Here is a 12456-nt window from a genome sequence, read left to right as displayed (position 1 = left end):
CAGTGAAGTTATGAGAAGGCCATGTTAAAGTAATGTGTTTTCAGTAGTTTTTTAAAGTGCTCCACTGTATTAGCCTGGCGAATTCCTACTGGCAGGCTATTCCAGATTTTAGGTGCATAACAGCAGAAGGCCGCCTCACCACTTCTTTTAAGTTTTGCTCTTGGAATTCTAAGGAGACACTCAGTTGAGGATCTGAGGTTGCGATTTGGAATATAAGGTGTCAGACATTCCGATATATAAGACGGGGCGAGATTATTTAAAGCTTTATAAACCATAAGCAGAATTTTAAAGTCAATTCTGAATGACACAGGTAACCAGTGTAGTGACATCAAAACTGGAGAAATGTGTTCGGATTTTCTTTTCCTGGTAAGGATTCTAGCAGCTGCATTCTGCACTAACTGCAAACGATTGATGTCTTTTTTGGGGAGTCCTGAGAGGAGTGCATTACAGTAATCTAGCCGACTAAAGACAAACGCATGAACTAATTTCTCTGCATCTTTCGATGATATAAGAGGTCTAACTTTTGCTATGTTCCTTAGGTGAAAAAATGCTGTCCTAGTGATTTTATTAATATGCGATTTAAAATTCAGATTACAATCAACGGTTACCCCTAAGCTTTTTACCTCCGATTTGACTTTTAATCCTAATGCATCCAGTTTATTTCTAATAGCCTCATTGTATCAATTATTGCCAATCACTAAGATTTCGGTTTTTTCTTTATTTAATTTGAGAAAGTTACTATTCATCCATTCTGAGATACAGGTTAGACATTGTGTTAGCGAATCAAGAGATTTGGGGTCATCAGGTGCTATTGATAAATACAGCTGTGTGTCATCAGCATAGCTGTGGTAGCTCACGTTATGTCCCGAGATAATCTGACCTAATGGAAGCATGTAGATTGAGAAGAGCAGTGGACCCAGGATAGAGCCTTGTGGAACACCATATAGAATATCATGTGTCTTTGAGTTATAATTACCACAACTAACAAAGAATTTTCTCCCTGCCAGGTAGGATTCAAACCAGTTTAAGACACTGCCAGAGAGGCCCACCCATTGACTAAGGCGATTCTTAAGAATATTATGATCAATGGTGTCAAATGCGGCACTCAAATCTAAGAGGATGAGAACAGATAAATGGCCTCTGTCTGCATTTACCCGCAAGTCATTTACTACTTTAACGAGTGCAGTTTCTGTGCTGTGATTTGTTCTAAAACCTGACTGAAATTTATCAAGAATAGCATGTTTATTGAGGTGCTCATTTAACTGCATAATGACTGCCTTCTCTAGAATTTTACTTAAGAAAGGCAGGTTAGAGATGGGTCTATAATTTTCAAGAGCAGAGGGGTCGAGATTATTTTTCTTAAGTAGGGGTTTAACTAGGCGGCACGGTGGCGCAGTGGGTAGCGCTGCTGCCTCGCAGTTGGGAGATCTGGGGACCTGGGTTCGCTTCCCGGGTCCTCCCTGCGTGGAGTTTGCATGTTCTCCCCGTGTCTGCGTGGGTTTCCTCCGGGCGCTCCGGTTTCCTCCCACAGTCCAAAGACATGCAGGTTAGGTGGATTGGCGATTCTAAATTGGCCCTAGTGTGTGCTTGGTGTGTGGGTGTGTTTGTGTGTGTCCTGCGGTGGGTTGGCACCCTGCCCAGGATTGGTTCCCTGCCTTGTGCCCTGTGTTGGCTGGGATTGGATCCAGCAGACCCCCGTGACCCTGTGTTCGGATTCAGCGGGTTGGAAAATGGATGGATGGATGGGGTTTAACTACCGCAGTCTTAAGACAGTCTGGGAAGACCCCCGTATCTAATGACGAATTTACTATGTCAAGAACATTATCAATAAGCACACCCGATACTTCTTTGAAAAAATTTGTTGGTATTGGGTCAAGGGCACAGGTGGATGGTTTCATTTGAGAAATTATTTTATGTAAATCAGGTAAATCTATCCTAGTGAAAGACTCTAATTTATTTATTATGGAGTACTGGGGTTTCGGGGGATCCTTAGTGTTGGGGAGATATACTATGTTATTTCTAATATCATTAATTTTTTGATTGAAAAATACAGCGATAGCCTCACAGGTTTTACTGGAAGTACTTAGGAGGCATTCCTTTGAGTTACCTGGGTTTAACAGATGATCAATTGTCGAAAATAAGACTCTGGGATTACTAGCATTGTTATTTATAATCTTAGAGAAATAGCAGCGCCTCTCAAGACGGACTGTGTTATTGTATTCTGTTATTTTAACTTTTAATATCTCATAGTCAATAGTTAGTTTAGTCTTCCTCCATTTACGCTCAGCTCTACGGCATGTTCTCTTTAAATCAGACACTCTTTGGGTCTTCCAAGGTATAACAATGCTAGAAGATTTTTTAACTGTCTTTTCAGGTGCAACTATGTCAACAGCAGCCCTCACTTTAGTATTAAATCTTTCCACCTTACTATTTACATTCTCCTCGCTATTATAGTTGGCACTATAAACGGACTGATTGGTTAGAATGTTTGTAAGTTTTAAAGTTGCTGATGAGTCAAAGAAGCGTTTTTTAACAATATGCTTCTCATGAGTGTTTTCTATCATTATTTCTATATTAAAAAGTAGAAGAAAATGGTCTGAAAGACCCGTATCAATGACCTGCTTTATATCAACTTTTAGTCCTTTAGTAATTACTAAGTCTAACGTATGACCCGCTTTATGTGTAGGCTGATTAACGAGCTGTCTCAAATCAAAAGAGTCCATGAGGTTCATAAATTCTTTTACTTTTTGGTCACATTGATTATCTACATGAAAATTAAAGTCGCCGACTATTAAGAGTGCGTCATAGTTCGTAATTAAGATTGACATCAAGTCAGAGAATTCCTCAAAGAAAGACGCGTTGAATTTAGGAGGTCTATACACGGATAATACTAGAACGTGAGAATCTCCCTGAATAACAATGGCGAGATACTCAAAAGACTTGAACTTACCAAAACTGATATTTTTACATTTTAACCTGCTAGAGTAAATGTTTGCTAGCCCTCCACCTCTCTTTCCTTGGCGATCAGCACGAGTAAAACTGTAATCCGGAGGCGCAGATTCGATTAAAACAGCTGCGCCATCTGAGCTAAGCCACGTTTCACTTAGTGCAATAAAATCTATTTTTTTTTCACTAATAATGTCGTTGATAAAAAACGTCTTGTTAGTTAAAGCTCTAATATTTAATAGTGCCATATTCAATGTTTCGGAGGAGCAGAGATGAATACTATGTGCGTTATTGATATAGGGAACAGGAATTAAGTTATTTTTATTAGCGCCGCTCTGTGTGTATTTTTTGTTTAATCTATGATCTGTTTTTACAGTATTAATACATTGTTCATCTAAAGTAGTAACTTTAATTAAATTATTGGCGTTTATGCCGTATTGCCTAGATTTTCTATGTGCATTAAGATTGGTTATTACAGTATTTATGTTGCGCACTTTTATGGAAGATTTTTTAAAACAATTATCATGACCAAGCACAGGAGTGGCATTTCGGAAGGGGTTAAAAGCAGAGATAGATAGTCAAGATAAACGAATTACCTTGGATATGTTTTCGGAGAGGACCCGGGCGCCGAAGCTGTACATTCCAATAAATGGTGCACTGCAAATGCTAACTCTGAGATCTACGCTGATTGTTTACATTTCAACCCATCTTAGTTAGTGAGCACAGCTAGTACTATATAATTATCATAAGTAATAATGTGACAATATTATGCTGTGCATTACAGAACACAATTAAAATGTATTTATTAAAGTGTCAAAATTATTTTAATTAGCCGGACACAAACCATTTATTCATTCATTCATAAAGCTGAAAGGATACACTAAATGTTGATAACACCCAGAATTAAAAAAAAATATATGGGCAACTTAACCACATATCCTTTTTAATAGTGCTGTACATATTGCTACATTTTAGAAAAACATCTTCAGGTAACTAAAAATAGCTACAAATCCTAACTATGTATCAAAATAAAAGTATAAAAAAGCAGTTGACTGCCTCATCACACTCTGGACATGTAGAAATGCAAGGGCTTACACAGCTAGTATTTAAATAAAAGTATATTCTACTACACTCTTGTTTTTCTCATATCTTTTAGGTTCAGCTATTACCCTTGAAATCTCTGTGTATGTGACAACCATCCAGTCTGGTTGTTTACAGGACATCTGCTGATCTTTTAATCATCTTCTAGTACATTTTATATACTGTATTACATCAACCTAGTACATTATTGTCTTAAATTTACTTAATTTTAGAAGTTATTTTCATTTCTAAAACAAATGCTTACTGTATATATTTCAATGTGCACTGCAAACCTTGATACCTCCAAACTATACTCTCACAGTACGCAGGTCTCTAACAGCTTTGCACATCTGGACACTGCACTTTTTCCCCTTTCTTCTTTGCAAAACTACTGAAGCTCTGTCAGGTTGCATGGTGGTCATGAGGGAACAGCCTTTTTCAAGTCCAGCTACAATTTCTCAACTGGATTAAAATCTGGACTCTGCCACTCCAGGGCATTAAGACTGCTGTTTTAGGGTTTCTCTTTTTCTAGGAAACATATCTTCTGCCGAGATACAGCTTTTTTACAGAATGCCTCAGGTTTTTTGCCAGGATTTTCTTGTATTTTTCATAATTCGCTTTACCCTCTGTGATAATAATTATCTGAGGGAAGCTTTACTTTAAATTTTACTTTAAAATTTAAAATTTTTACTTTAAATTTGTTTAAATAGAGAAAATTAAACACCTACCTTGGAGGATGAGGGAGTGAAGGCTCTGGAAGGCCGACAGAGCTGCATTGGCTTAAATGCATGTACCTAAGATACGCAATGCAGGTTTCATGGAGCACTGCACAGCCCATGCGCACCTCAGGGCAAAGGAAACAGGCAGCAACAGAGAAATAATAAATTTGAATTGAATGCCAGTACAGAGATAGATGCCAATAGTAGTAGAGAGAGAGAGCCCTGGGTAAAAAGGTGTACCTTATTAGCTTAATGGATGAAGAGACAGAGAGGGAATTGGAGGAGACTTGTGTGCAGGCAAGACATGTGTGCACGCAACTGTGAAGCACTTTAAGTCAGAGTGAAGTGCAGAGGTCTGGACAGGGGAATATGTGAGTAACCAGTGTCACTGCATGCTTCCCTGACTTGTAGAATGAAATTGACAGAGGTAGAGGACTGGCTGAGAAAACCTTGTGTCGGTTTAAAATACTTTTGCTTTCAAGTTTGTCTTTGACCAACAAGATAGAGACAGAGTAAGTCTGTGAGAGTGATCCTCCAGAGATGGGATCTGCAAATGAGAGCCAGAGACCTAGTATGTGTTGGTATGTGTTGTAAATATTTTGTGTTTGGTTTATCTTGAGCTTTTTAATTTCATTTCAGAAGAACAAAATAATATGCTTTGTTTTTCTTTTAGTACATACTTTTCAGATCAGAGTGTTTTTTCACTTTTTACCTTAGTGTCTCTGTCTCTGTCACTAATTGGTCTTGGTTCATGATCGGTTAAGATACCCAGGGTTCATTCTTCCACCCTCACAAACCTTACAGGGCTTTCTGCAGAGAAGCATCCCCCATGAAATTATCAGCACTGAGCAAGTGGATTTCCTAATTCACTGCTTTGAGTGCTATTGAAAAATATTTTGTGGTAAAACTTAAAAAGGTACGTGTGCCCACATATGAGTATATCTTAGAGAGTACAATGTACCTGATCAAACTGAGAACTGGCCCAGTAGAGTTGAGGCTGAGTTTCTTCCTCTTAAGATTTTTGACTGAAAATTAATTTCAGGCCTATTGTTCTGGCTGGATTTCTTCATCCACTTTAGTCACCTGAACAACTAGAGCAGCCCTTCTGATATCAGTGGCCAGTGAGGCTCTAGATATGATCATCACATGGTCTTGCTTTCCCATTGTATCATCAAAAACAGCTTTTAAAAGCAAAAACTCAATTTCCCATTGGCACCTTATACTGATGCTGTTCCGTATTATATCTTTAATTGTAAGGTAAGGCTCTATAGAGTTTTGTAAGCATTTTCATATAAATAAAGTTAATTGTGTTCAGTCTCCATCAAATCCAATGACATAAATCAATCTGAAGAAGTCTGAGGAGGTGAAGACTTTTTTCTTTTATTGGCTTCGCATTTTTTTCAGTTTTATACTTTATTTTTCAGATGTCAAGGTCATCTTCCCTGATTGGCTGTTTCTTTTTTCCTTTTCCAGCTAGCAAGCAAATGCCATACTGATTACATGAAGCTGCTATGATAAGAAAATACATCTGTCTATTAAAAAGAAAGTTTACTGACAGAATAAGTTGAATGGCAGTGGTTTAGAGATACTAGATAGAGCTTGTAGTCACTAAAAGATCAATTTGATCAGACTGAGATTTTCAAAGAAGACAAAACAAGGTAAGTCATAGCTTTAAATCTTATATTTGATGTCGACTTTTGTCAAAATTCAGGGGTACAGCACAGTAAACTCACAAAGGGTGACTAAACTCACCCTTACATTTAAGTTTGACTCTCTTTGCTAGAAGGAAAGTTAAGTAGCTTTGTTGATTTGAACTTGATTCCCTGTGTGAGTAGCAAAGAGCAAACAACCTCTAAAATGGCATCGACATCTGGCAAGAGACTAAACACGCCATGGACGTTTTACATATTATCGCTGAATTGGACTCTGACTTGTCGGACTTGGAATTTGATGCAAGTGATCAGGAGATGGACATCGAATACGAAAGTGAGGTACCAGCATCAGCTGATCAGTCCCCAGATGATCGTGGTGTTGAACATGTTTGTGTAGCTGATACACCTACGGCAGCACTCGCATGGGAGGACCACAACTTAAGATGACAAGAGGTACAAACCATCAAACCAATTGCGTCACACTGCGACTGCCACTGCCGCCCACCTGTGCGAAGGCAGCCAGCCCACTGTGCATTCTTGCTGGCCATCGAGGAGCCCCCACACAGCCACTGTCTCCAGAGATGCCGAACTTGTGCCAACAGCAGCCACAGCACATAGCAACAGATGTTTTATGTTGATTTATGTGTGAAACCATTGCTTTGTGTGCTTTTCAAAATACTGAGTTTTTTGGAAAAAAATACTCAGCCCTCAAAAAGTTAAAAGTGTGAAAAATTGTTGTTTTATTGCTTTAAAGTTCAGACAACCTTTCACCCTTACATAAGTTGGCACCCACAGTGTTACATGACCAGAGAGTCCAGACAACAGTAGGTTTCCCTACTAACAACTTTAACTTCTGGAAGAGAGTACTAATATTATAATGCCACAAAAATTGAAAAATAAATAGGTAATAAAATAAAAGTCATTTTACGGTTTAGAACCTAATGCCCAGACAGCCTTAAACACAAGTGGATTCTGACAGCTGGAGAATCATTAATGCAAAACAATAATCTGAGAAACTCCTCTGCTGTCTGCTCCTGTTGCTCTTCACAAGTGTTGATAGATGTCCCTTACATATCTCATGCCTTTGTCCCCCTGATGAGTCTGAGTGAATGAGACATTGTGTATCTGAGTCCTTAAAAGTACGCTTTACAGCCGCAGTCAAAATGCTGAGCTGTAGTTGGCAACCCAGACTTCATCATGTACTGATTTAGCAAAGGGCACCAGCCATCACCACCAGAATTACTATCAGCATTGTTTGCTTTTTTTTTGTACCTTTCACATTCACTTTTGTGATGCAAACATTAAAAAGAATGTGGAATTGATCCAGTCATTTTCTGTTGCTGTACAATGCTGTCTCAATTACAGAAAATGCCCTGCCTTTTAAAGTTTAACAGGATAAGCACACATGGTTACTGCAAAAGACAAGAAGGTCTGGAAATAAAACTCTATTAGCAATTTATCAACTTGACGCGACACAATATGTTGGGAAAAAAAAGTTTCTTAAAAGACCTTTGCTTTTCCAACTTCTTTACAGTGATGGATTCATTGCTGCTCTAAATAACCATTTCCAAAATATGATGTTAATACTTGAAAAACCTTTGCCTTTGTGTTGCCACCCGCAGCTTCCTGATATTCACTGTGTTCCAGCTTTCAGATGACACACTCCTGTTGACTGCTTTTTAACAAGGCCTGCTTTTGAAATAAATTGCCTTTTTTGAAATGTACAAGATGACTAAACAGATGCCGTACATAAACAGCTGAAGATAAAAGAGAATACCTTCATCATTCAGAGAAATGCACCCCCCCCCCCCCCACCTTTCTCAATCTCTTGCTTTTTTTTTTAAGTAATTATAGATACACTAGAAATTATTCCAAAAGCAACAAATTTCCTTGTAGGAGGCCTTGTTATGTGAGAGATATGTTACATAAACTATACTTGATAACAGAACACGTAGGTGTTTTCTTCAAACATTCAAAAGACTAGTGATGACACAGCCAAGAAAGAAAAGAAAAGAAATATTAAGAATCTGGTCCTGGATTTATCATCATCTGACAGGGAACTTTAAAAGGACAATATAAAAATACATAATTTATGATGACTTCTAGTATCTGTTTGTGTTTCATAATGTGCCCGTCAGCATTCCAGATACAGGAAATGACATCAGCAAGGGGCTGTAAAACACTACATTGTAAGCCCACTCTTACCACTCCTGTTGTTTTACTTTTCTTTTTCTTCTTCTTCCTCCTCTTATCATCTTTCTTGTTCCTCAGGAACAAAGTCCTCCTCCTGGATTTGAACCTGTACAATGAGATGACATGAGTTATTGAGAGTCATCTTGCACTTACCTCTACAACAGCTGCACTGGTGCTGCAAACCCAAATGATTTTTCAGTTTCTCTACAGATCACTCACTGTACTGTACTGTAAATTTCAGTACAAGGACACTGTACATCAATGGACACATTCCATTTCACACATTTCCATTTTTTTATAACCCAGGATCACACCCTAACCTGATTACATTCCAAATGTTAATGTATACCTCAATATTTTACTTTGTTTCTTGGCATTCCTATTTTTTCCTAATAGACACCTTTTAGATGCTCACGCTAGAATAATAGGTGTGAAATAGGACGGCCCGAACACACACAGGCGGACACCGATTCACTCATCACCATGTTTATTCACAATCCTAATATTTACAGGCACTATGTGCACCGCCACCAAACCTCCCCCAGTCTCTCACAGTCTAGGCTCCTCTCTGAGCCACTTCTCTTTTCTTTCTCTCTCGGGCCTCTCCTCGCCTCCTCCGCACCGACCTCATCTTCCTCCTCACCTGACCTTGGCCCTGATTGCAGGGAGGCGGCTCCTTAAATAGGCGGCTGATTGCTGACCACATCCAGCCACCTGTGACAGTACACCCCCGCTAGCTGAGACCTCCAGGGACCAGCGGACTGTTCCGCGAGGACGAGAATCCCTCAGCGGCAAGCCGACACATTGTAGCCTAGGGCCCGATCCTGCAATAAAAGAAAAACAAGGGCGGAGACGTTGCCCTGACACAGCCCCTCGGCTCGTCCTCAGTTGGGCCCACTCTCTCGGCCCCGATTGGCACCCAGATGCTCTCTTCTTTGGCCTCCGCCTCGGAGACTTCTGTGATCCCCGCCACAGGACCACCAGTGGGATCATGCTCTGTATACACCTCCCAGCCAACGGGTATTTCTTCTGCCTCTGCAGAAGACGGCCCTTCGAGGGACGCGCGCACCCAGCTGCACGTCCTCCTGTATCGGAGAAACTGGCTTCCCCAAGCCGCTTCCTCCGTTTACTTTGGGACGCCGCGATGGTTCGGATCTGCCCATTGTAAGAGGGCAGACCCAGCCCCGCTGGCGTCCGGAGTTTCACGGGGTCGGTCTCCCTTACCTTCCCTGCTGTGCCTCTCCGTCCAGAAGCTCCTGCAGCGTGCTGATCCTCTTTTGCCTGCGGCACGTGGGTGAGCTCCCCTGTTGTGCCGGGCCTTTCACAGATATTATTTGGAATGCAGGTCCGCACCTTGAGACAGGTGCAGCATCCTGCCGACTATGCCACTGTGATAAGTAGCCCGGACACAGACAGACGGACACCATTTTAAAGTCGACCACACGTTTATTGTGCATAAACACAGTCCAATAAAGTGCACAACCCAGTGCCTCAAGCACCAAACTCCCCCAAAGTCCAGGCCTCTCTCAGTTTCTCTGCCTGCTCTTCAGGCCGCCTCCACTCTCCTGCACACAAACATTGTCCACTTCTCACCCGACTCCAGTCCTCCTTTGCAGGGAGGCAGCCCCTTTTATAAGTGCCCGGATGGGCTCCAGGTGATCCCTGACACTCCCTAGACACTCCCCTGCGTGGCGGAAGTGCTGACTGTATTCCCGGAAGCCCTCCGGGTGCTCCCAATCTTCTTCCCCCCCAGCACTTCCTGGTGTGATGGAAGTGTTGGGGTTCCGGGTCCTTCAGGCATAGGGGCGCCCCCTGGAGGAGACCATGGGCCCCTACAGGGTTGGGCTTCCAAGCCCTGCACCCGTGGCCCCTCAAGGAACCAGGGCGGTCGCCCTCTTGTGGTCTGGAGGAGGCATGAGCCCTCCTCCTGTCTTCCTGGGCGTCCCGGCTGGGTGCCACCCCCAGCCGTCTGCCACATAGGCAATGCCTGATAACAAAGAACAATACAAATTTACTATAGAAATTGATAAATACTTCAAAAACAAAATAGAACATGCATATATCATGCCCAGGAAATGAACCCACAACTTCTCCTATAAGGGCAGATATGCTAACCACTACACCACCACTTCTTATAATTTTTTTGGAAAAAATATTACACCCTTCTATTTCTTCAGAGTTACACATTGGGCAAAATAAAATTATATCATAGTTTGTAAAGTTATACCACATATGAGGTCCACTTCTACATTGATCTTCCACCTCAATCCCTTGATCTTGTTCAAATCGTACAGTATGATGTACAGTATCAACTGTGAAAGACCTCCTGACCAGGTTTGGTGGTAGCATAGTGGATAGCATACATACCCATCAACCAAGAAGCCTGAGTTCAATTCCCATTTATGACCTTAAATGTTTCCTCTAAGAAAATCTATACTAATAAAAGCCAAAGCCCTCACTGACTGACTGACTGACTGACTCATCACTAATTCTCCAACTTCCCGTGTAGGTAGAAGGCTGAAATTTGGCAGGCTCATTCCTTACAGCTTACTTACAAAAGTTAGGCAGGTTTCATTTCGAAATTCTACGTGTAATGGTCATAACTGGAACCTGTTTTTTGTCCATATACTCTAATGGAGGAGGCGGAGTCACGTATCGCGTCATCACATATTACGCCTCCTACGTAATCACGTGAACTGAAAACGAGGAAGAGATTTACAGCACAAGTCAAACGCGGGAACGAAGGCAAATGACGTTAATTGTTGACTGTCTTTTAATACTGTGTACTTGTTGAGTGTCTTTTAATACTGTGTAAGCATACATATGAACACATGTGCAATTAAGCGTGTGCATTTACGGGGTGATTTCTCAAGCTTAAAAGCTCGCCTTTTATTAAAAAGGTAAATGCAAACTCTTTTCATTCTGAAGGGCACAAACCACATTAGATTTCAGCCGTTAAATGCATGTCTTGGTGGGTTTGCGGCGCTTATTGTCAATATCTTTACACCTCTTTTTAAGACTTAATTTAAAAAGGTTTTCTTTTCTTCTTAATTAAAATTTAAAAGCAATACTTCACCGCTGCGAAGCCCCTCTAGTGCTGACGTTCGACGTTCGATTACCGTAAGCGAGTGCAGTGAGTGTGTACGCTTGATGAGCCAAGAATAAGGGGGAAACAGGTGTCGTGTACTCTTTGCATTATTTGACAGTAAACTATTTTCATCCATTCTATGATCTGCTTCTCACAACTGAAGGCACCGTGGCTGATGTTACCTGACTTGCTGGCCAACCATAAGCGTTACCTGGTAGGTAACCACCCACTCACTTCACTCCAATACGGGAATCGAACCTCGGACGTCAGCGCTAGAGGCGAAGCCCCTAAAATTGCGCCACGGCGTGTGGTTCGTTTATTTGACAGCATGTAGATCGGGGTAATTACATTCACGGCATTCGTAGTCTGATTCACAATCTGATTGTATGGGTGGTTACCTACCAGGTAACGCTTTTGGTTAGCCAGCAAGTCAGCTCGAAGTGATCACTCGAGTGAACGCAGCTTCACAAAAAAACAGATCCTTAACAAACTGTTATTGGTATATTTTCCCTCAATTTTAAAAGGTTTTCTTTTATTCTTAATAAAAATTTAAAAGCAGTACTTCGCCGGTGCGAAGCGCGGGGATTTGAGCGACTGACGCATACAGACATATTCATGAGTGCAGGTACTTCGGAAAGAAAGCACCGTGTAAACCTAAACTTTAAATTAAGTTCATAGACCTACAAAAGGTTGCCATTGATTTGAGGCAAGATTGCTTTTCTCATGTACAACTATACGTTGCATTCTTAACAGTAAGCTTGCACGGCTTGGTCATATT

Source organism: Erpetoichthys calabaricus, chromosome 11 (assembly GCF_900747795.2).
Source record: "Erpetoichthys calabaricus chromosome 11, fErpCal1.3, whole genome shotgun sequence".
In the NCBI taxonomy this organism is placed as follows: Eukaryota; Metazoa; Chordata; class Cladistia; order Polypteriformes; family Polypteridae; genus Erpetoichthys; species Erpetoichthys calabaricus.
Note: the sequence above shows the minus strand (reverse complement) of the source record.